The sequence below is a fragment of the Crocodylus siamensis genome, chromosome 7 (genome assembly GCF_052110815.1).
Source record: "Crocodylus siamensis isolate JL-2025a chromosome 7, ASM5211081v1, whole genome shotgun sequence".
NCBI lineage: Eukaryota > Metazoa > Chordata > Crocodylia > Crocodylidae > Crocodylus > Crocodylus siamensis.
In genome coordinates this window covers 75,328,624-75,336,595 of record NC_143401.1, presented here as the reverse complement: position 1 = coordinate 75,336,595, position 7,972 = coordinate 75,328,624, and positions in this window count along the sequence as shown.

Below are 7,972 nucleotides of genomic sequence, written 5' to 3'. Positions count from 1 at the left end.
TGGTAGAAGAATGTAAGACAAGATTTTTTATTAAGGTAAAGCAAAAATTGAAAGTGCTGATAGAAAAAAATGTAAATATGACCTGGAGGAAACTGAATTGTGCCTGCTGAAATGTTTATTGTAGCATCTAAAATAGTTTTTTTGTTGTCTCTTATATTTGAACTTAGTAGAGGAACTGTGCAAAGTACAAGCTGTTCACACAAACCAAAATAGATGGCTTATTTATGTCAGGTGCCATTAAGAGTAAAAGAAAAAAGTTCAGAACAAGATAAAAAGCTTAAATCTTTATTTTTTCCATCTCCAACTCAAAAAGTGGAGTTCTTGCATTATAAATTACTCAGTTCTTGTCCTTGGGTTGGCAGCTCTTGCAAACTGGTATGAACATTACATAATCTTAAATATTGATTCTTGCTAGATAAAACTACTTGATGGGTACTACTCTTCCCTGTTGCAGTCACAGAGAAAATTACCTTTATTATATCCTACACTGAGGATACAAATTTGTATTTGAGGTAGCATAGTTCATGGATGGTCCCTATCAATATATTGATTAGTTAAATTATAAAAATACATTTAAAAATCCTTATTTAAGTGACAGCTATTTTTTTAAGGTGAGCACTGTAATGTTTTTGAGTCTCTTTCTTCACCCAGTAACATCCTTGTGAAGGTAGATTTACTGATACTGATTTACAGGAGTACAACAGAGCAAAATTTGAACTATAAGTTGCACCAAGAACAGGTACGATTAGGTTATTGTCACAGCCTGCCCAAGGGATAATATCCTAAAAAGTGTGTGAATGTACGTTTTAAGAAAAAATGTTTTAATAAGAGAAATATGTTAACACACAGAGCCACAGTCCCAGGGTGAACTGTGATAAGGTTTCAACCCCATCTGTTTCCTATACCTAGACCTCCTCTCCAGTGCAGATTGAGAATACTCTGGGGCTTGTAGATGCGTCATTAGTACGGTAGAAGTGCATAATAATGGTAGAAGCAAGGTCCAGCATAGAGGGGAAAAGTGGAACACGAGTTCTTTTCTCAGTGTGGCAGGAGACCAAAGGAGAATAGTAGTGAGCTACTAAGTTTCTTCAGGGTCTAGGCTTGGGGAGGAGTAATGATTGCAGTGAATTCCTGCAATCTTTTCAACTGATACAAAAGGAGACAGATTGTTATTTACAGGCCCTAAAAAGAACTGGGAACAATGATGAAGAAAAGGTATCAGGGAGAGAGACTTCCTGTATGGGGATGGGATATAGGCTGAATATTAATAATCTTCCACGAAAGGAAGACTTCATGATTTAAATAACAGTAATTGGGGTAAATTCAGCAGACCATGGAGAGAACATGAGGTAGTGGCTTTGCCCTTATGAATTGTTATAGGAGCATATTAAAATAGTGTACAAATAGTGAATGTACATTGTATAAGGCTGAATCTGGCTCTGATGTATACTCATTTACTTGAGTTCACTCATAACTTCATATATGTTTGACACACAGGCTAACACCAATGCCTGATAAAGATGAGGTAATTATGCAAAGTGTGGATATAAGTTATCCAAGTGGCTGTTTGGAGTGTAGTGAGGTTGTATGGATCATGGCTAAGTTTTTAGCAACATGTATCTTTCTATCACACATGTAAATTAATAGTTACTACATTGTACTAAAATTTGTTTATTGCTTTATGACCAATTATGCTTCCCTGGTTGTAACATTTGCCACATATTTAAAATACGGTATGTCTGATATGTTTATGTTACATCATAAAGATGTGTTTTCAGATCATCATTTGTCCTTTAAAATGCAGCTCCCAATCCATGTTTTTCAGCCTTTCAGACCAGCTCCGTCCTCAATGTGGAGTTGATGAAATGTATTAGATAGGTTATAGTTAGAGGAGGTCCAGATCTGGAGTAGTATAACAAATCTGGAAAAGGAGGGTGCAGCCTAAACCTACACTAAGAGAAAGCCTGCAACTTTATTTCAGCAGACTTTTACCAGTAAATATAGGTTTAAAACGGAAAACTAAAAGCCCTACGAGTAATTTCCCCATGAAAAACAATGCTCAGTTGTTTTTTATGTTTGGATAAACAGCAGAACTTTTTGGAAAGGTTCCAGTGTGCTTCGGAGCTTGCAGCCTTTTAAGGCGTTCTCATCCATATTGACTATACATGACACCTCCTGCAAGCCACAAAAGTACAGGTTAGCAGAAACAAAAAAAGCATTAAAGCATTTGATACTATTCTGGCTGTTGCATCTGCAGTCTCACTTCTTTGTATCTCTAAAGAACCGAATACAAGCTGACAAATACAGGGATGTTTACAATAGTCCTGCTATTTAATTAAAAGTCTTGTCTGACTCGGTCTACTTTTATTCCCATCTCTCAGTTCTAGCCTTACATTACGCTAAGTGCAGGTGGTGGGGAGAGGAAGTATTGAGGGTAATTCTTTGTTTGTATATCATACTGTGGGTTTTGCTGACCTACTATAATAGCCTTGATTTTCACTCAATGGTAACAGAAAACAAACGAGAAACATTCTGTGTAATCACATTCAAATTGCAATGACAGCTTTTTGGGAGCTCAGACTGATTTGGGAAATAATGTGGCAAAATCACTTGAATAAGTGCTTGGTCCCTAAGTCATGCAGACATGCCATTGTGGACCAAAAATAAAGCACAGTTTAATGAGAAATCTAGATATTGAACATAAGGCCTTCAATCCCTTGACAATCTACCCTCAAGTAAGAACATCCAAAATCACAGTGTGTTTTTACGTGAGTCACTAAGCTCCAAGCTGTTTTTGAACAAAAGTAAGTCTTCCTTATAAAGACTCTGGCGGCCTAATTTAACTTCTGTAAAATTCAATAGCACATTCCTGCCATTTACCTTGAACATGGAAGACTATTTAATTATATTTCTTCAGCAAGTGCAAATGCAGATCCTGTGGAGGAATGAAGCTAAGATGGGTCAGCAGGTAGGTGAGTGGAGTGCTGGGAGGAACAAGGTGCTGAAGATGAGTGGGAAGTATATATTGGGACCCATCATGAGTAAAGGCCTCAAGTAATAAAAGCTGAATTGAATCCAGCTCTCCTAAAAAGACTGACCAACTTTGAAACCATAAGATGCTAGAGATCCTTCTGGTTACAACAGTAAGGCAGTGGAATGCACTGCCTTGGGAATTTCCAGGATCTCCTTCATTTGGAGGCTTTCAACAAGAGATTAGATAAGCGTTGGACAGGGATGATTTAGGAGTGGTATTCCTGCATTTTATGCAGGGGCCAGATGACCTTTGAGGACCCTTCCAATCTTAAGAGATTCAATGACCCACAAATCTGAAGGGGAAATCTAATCACACTCTACTCCTTTAGTCCTTCCTTGATGTATATAAATTGCACAAGCGTATGTGTGCTGATGCTCAGTTCATCAGATCTGGCTGAGAGTGGTACCCTCTTTCTACTAGGTCTTTCCAGAGAATAGAAAGTTTATACCAGTATTCAGTAGCATAGTGGTACTTTTTGTGGACCATAATCCAACATAGATTGCATAGAAAACTCCTAAATATATTTTCATCAGGTAGACAAATATGATTTTAATGCATGGGTGGTATTTGGAAGTTCATCCAAAGCCTCTGGAAGACATTACCCTTAAGTTGTGATTAATCATGTCTTAAGTGGTACCCCAGTCACATATTTAAACAGTTAATTGTGCAATACATAGGAAAAAATTCAAAAAATTACTACACAAAATACCTGTAATAATTTTGTGGCTTAATTTGAATGTGTGGCCTATGCACTCCTGTAGCTGGGAGTGCCAGTTAGCTAACGGGCACTCCAAGTCTGAGGAGCACACCAGAGTCTTGAAGGGCTGACAGCACTGATCAGCTGACTGACAGTCCCAGCCATGGGCACGTCAGGCACCTGGCTTCCTACTTGCTGGCTCAGGGGTATGAGCCCAGGATTATGATCCCAGGCTCCTCCTACACTGGCAATAGGGCATAATTGGGATCCGATCGTGCTTTCTGCTGCATACATGTGGCTCTTGAGCCTTTCATTGAACATCTGTCAGTAGCCAATTGCATACAAACCAGCCACTACCACCCCCATTATCTTGCCCAATTGCTGTTCAAGACTTTGCAGTCCTCTATACAAACCCAGAGTGTGACCCCTGCTCCTCCACACACACATCCAAAGGCTAGGTAGTATCTAGGATAAGCTTGCATAGGTTATGAAACCTGAGGTAGGAGAGTTTCAGGAGTTTTTTTTTTCTCGTTCCTCCATATGCAGTGTATTCCTGTAAGTGTCCAGTAGATGATTGTGCAGGGATGTAAAGCTAAGCATGTGCTGTATCTACATTGTTCTCAGATTTGATCAGTGGCAGAAACAACTAATGGAATTAGAAGCCTAAAATTAAAAAACTATTTTTCTGGTTAGTATCATGTGAAATGTCATACAGAGCACTGAGCTGAATTTGTTCAAGGTAAGGTTTGAGAAGAAAGGCAGCTTGGGCCTGCGATAGACCAAGATATACCTAAAAAAATACAGGCTCAATTCAAGGCACAGAGTGTATCACTGCCGGTAAATTATTTAAACTGCCTTAGTTCCATGCCTGTGAAATGGGGGCAATAATGTTTGTCTCCCCCTTTGTCTTCTCTATTTAGTTTTTAAGCCTTTTGGGTCAGCATCTCTTAATAAGCCTGGACAGCACCTACCATCATAGAGCCTAGATCTTTTGGGGGCCTATATGCTCAACTATAACACTAATAGTAATGAAAACTGACATCATAGCTCCAATAAGATATATTTAATACAACAGAACTTCATATCTATTTAAGTCTGAGTTCACTGAGGTAAAGGTAGACATTTGAATATATGAGCTTTGCCTGATAAATTCCTAATGTGAAGCATGTCCAATAAAGGGAGAGCACTTATATTTTACAAGCCCTCTCTTTGGATACTGCTCTTTGTTCTAATACCATAGTTCAGTTCCTTGCCATTCTCTAACCTATTCTTAAAGGATTCCTGCCTTAAGAGAATAGTGCAGCTTCTAATAGCTCCACTATAGACAGAAACTCTTGAGTGCAAAGGTGTAAAAACATTCCTTCCTGTTGTTTATACTTTCCGTGGTGGACTTTACATTTACGCCAGATCTGAAATTAGCACTGAAACATTGAAATGAACATCGGATCACTATCTGATCATGGCTAAAACAAGCTAATTCAACAGAAGCTATTTCAGTGAATTTAGAACTGTTTTCCAAACTTGGAAATTTGATGACATCAGACGTATAATTTAACCTCTTTGGCACTAGCAGTTTCTGCTTTTATCCAGTTATTTCAGTTACAGTTTTACACATTATTAAAGCAATGTTTATGGAGGACGTATAAAAGTATCATGTTTCATATGGTTGGAAGTATCGTGTTTTGTAAATATGGAACTACAGTAAGTATCTCCACGAGATCTATAGAAACCACAGGTCTCCTCACAGAGAACTAGACTAGCCTATCCAAGCCTATCTGCCTTTCCAAAAACAAATTCTAAATGGAACTCTCTTATTCTTCCCAAGGGTCATTTCAGTTTCTTTCTTCACATCTGACTTCCATTTCTTCCCCAACTACAGTAAATAGTACCTTCTTTTCTCACTGAAATTTTCAGTCAAACTCAAGTCTTTAGAACCCAAATATTATTCCTTCCATCTTTAGAAAGAACAGCTGCATTGTTTATTGGGGCAGGGACAGAGGTGAAGAGGAGGAGGAAAGGTTTAATACTCCTCAAACAGTCATTCCAGTCCCTTCAGCACTTGAAGAGAAGAACAGGTGATATACATGGTAATGCATAGGTTTGATCATTATCTAATATACCTGCAAAATATGTGGACAGCAAAAATCATTATAGAATTTAAAAAAAATAAACCTTTGCTCTGCCTGTGTCTGTCAACTTGTCTAGCTTTGATACTTTATGATACAGCTTTCTTCTAAGTACTTCTTTTTGAAATATGTTCACAGTTGTGCTTACCCATGTCACCAAGGCCAAACTTTTGGGTTGCAGTCATTGAGGTGTTCCTAACCCGTGGCTTTGTCACTAGTGTATCAGAAGCAACTGTGGTCATCATGCTGCCTTTTCAATGACTGGCTTGGAAAGAGCCTTAAAACCAGCAGGTTGAAAGTGGGCCTCATGGGCCTGTCCTTGGGATGGATTTCCATATGTTGGTGTTGGTGGAGTTAATCAACTCTCCCCTGACCTGGCAGTTACAAACCTCCCTGCTGGTCAGCCCCACAGGTGGGACTGCACAGATCCTTTTTTAAAGGATCCAACACCCCAAGACTCTCCCAAGTACTGGGATGTCTAAAAACTGCACATTCAGCTGGGTTTGAAGAATCCTGGCACACAAGGCCCTGAGGAAGTTACTGGAACTCCCTGCCCTGCAAGTTGAAAGCCATGGTGCCAGCTGCCAGGTATCTGGATTTCAATTTCCTAAGTGGAGAAGGGCAAGTGGGGAGAGCTGCATGGCAGGCCTTAACATGCCACAGACATGCCTTAGCACGTATGGCACATGTACAGAAGCCACAAAGCTTCTGTATATCACATGTGGGACATCCAATTAATACAATTCCAAAGAGTTTAAATTGAGCTAGGCAGACAAGGTTCTTTGGGTAGATGTGGTATCTTTTATTAGACCAACTAAATAATTGGAAAAATTGTTCTTTCCAAGCTTTCAGGTACAAACACCCTTTTCAGGCACAGGGAGAGTTTATTGAGCTACTTCATTTGACACTTTATGGTGCAATGAATAAGATGACTGGGTGCATCTACATGTGTGCTTTATTGTGGAGTTGACTAATTAACACTGTAGTAAAGCATCATAGTGTACACGTGCCAATATTAGGGCGCAGTAAACTAATTGACTCCACCATAGGATAGTACTGTCAGGGGCAGTGCTGTCTTACAGTGGAGTACTTTACTGTGCTGAAATGACCAGGTGCTCTGATTGCTCCCAGTCAGCCCAGCCACCCAGAGCACTGTGCTACCTTGGCTCAAATTGCTTCTGTCTCAGTGGCACATGTAGACATTGCCCCTGGGAGCAACTGACTGCCGTGTAAACAGCTCCAGAGTTTATCGTGTCACATTAATTGCACATGTAGATGCACCCAGTGTGGCATGCTGCACATTTATTCTGCAATTGACTTGTTAATTGCACTGTAAATGTAATGTCTGCCAGGGGCCTAAGGTGAAGAGGAAAATTGCTCTATGGACACAAACTATGTTTTTTTTAAAGAGAAAGAAACCAGTAGGAATATTATGTGACTATATGTGTATCTTTAAATATGCCATTTTACAAGGTCACTCTGGCAGCCCAGCCATGACAACATGAACAAACGTGGCTACTCCTTGCCATGCAAAGTTGTCCACCTCAGTTACACAAAGCTCAGATAAAGTAGGATCAGGTGCTTCATATATTAGGTACCTAAGAAGAGACACCTAGGTACAATCCTATTTCAACCTGTTCAAGTCCCTGAAAAACTGTTAGTACAAAAAGTGTGTGGGTCTCATTCTTTTTTTTTGCTTTTTTGCAATTTAGTTTTAAGGTTGACATGACAGCATGTTACAAAAATAGATTAATTCATAGATTTTTAAGGGTTTGAACAAGATGGAGGAGGTGGGTCACCCTTAGGTACCTAATAGGTAGTGGAAGATAGCTAATCTTTTGAGGACATGTGTACAGCAAATGGACAAAGCATGATCACTACCTACAAGTAAGGTAAAAATTGCATTCACGGTGGTATTAATTAGACCACAAGGAGCAGAAATAGATAAATGATATTTGTAAAGGAACGAGAATATCAATATTTTAAGTAGATATTGTAACAAAAAGGCATCTAGCAAAGACACCATAATATATAACTATGCAAAAATTATCATTCTAGTTGCCTATCAATGTATCTCTCTGCATAATGAAAAAATTCAGTAATACTCTATACTAT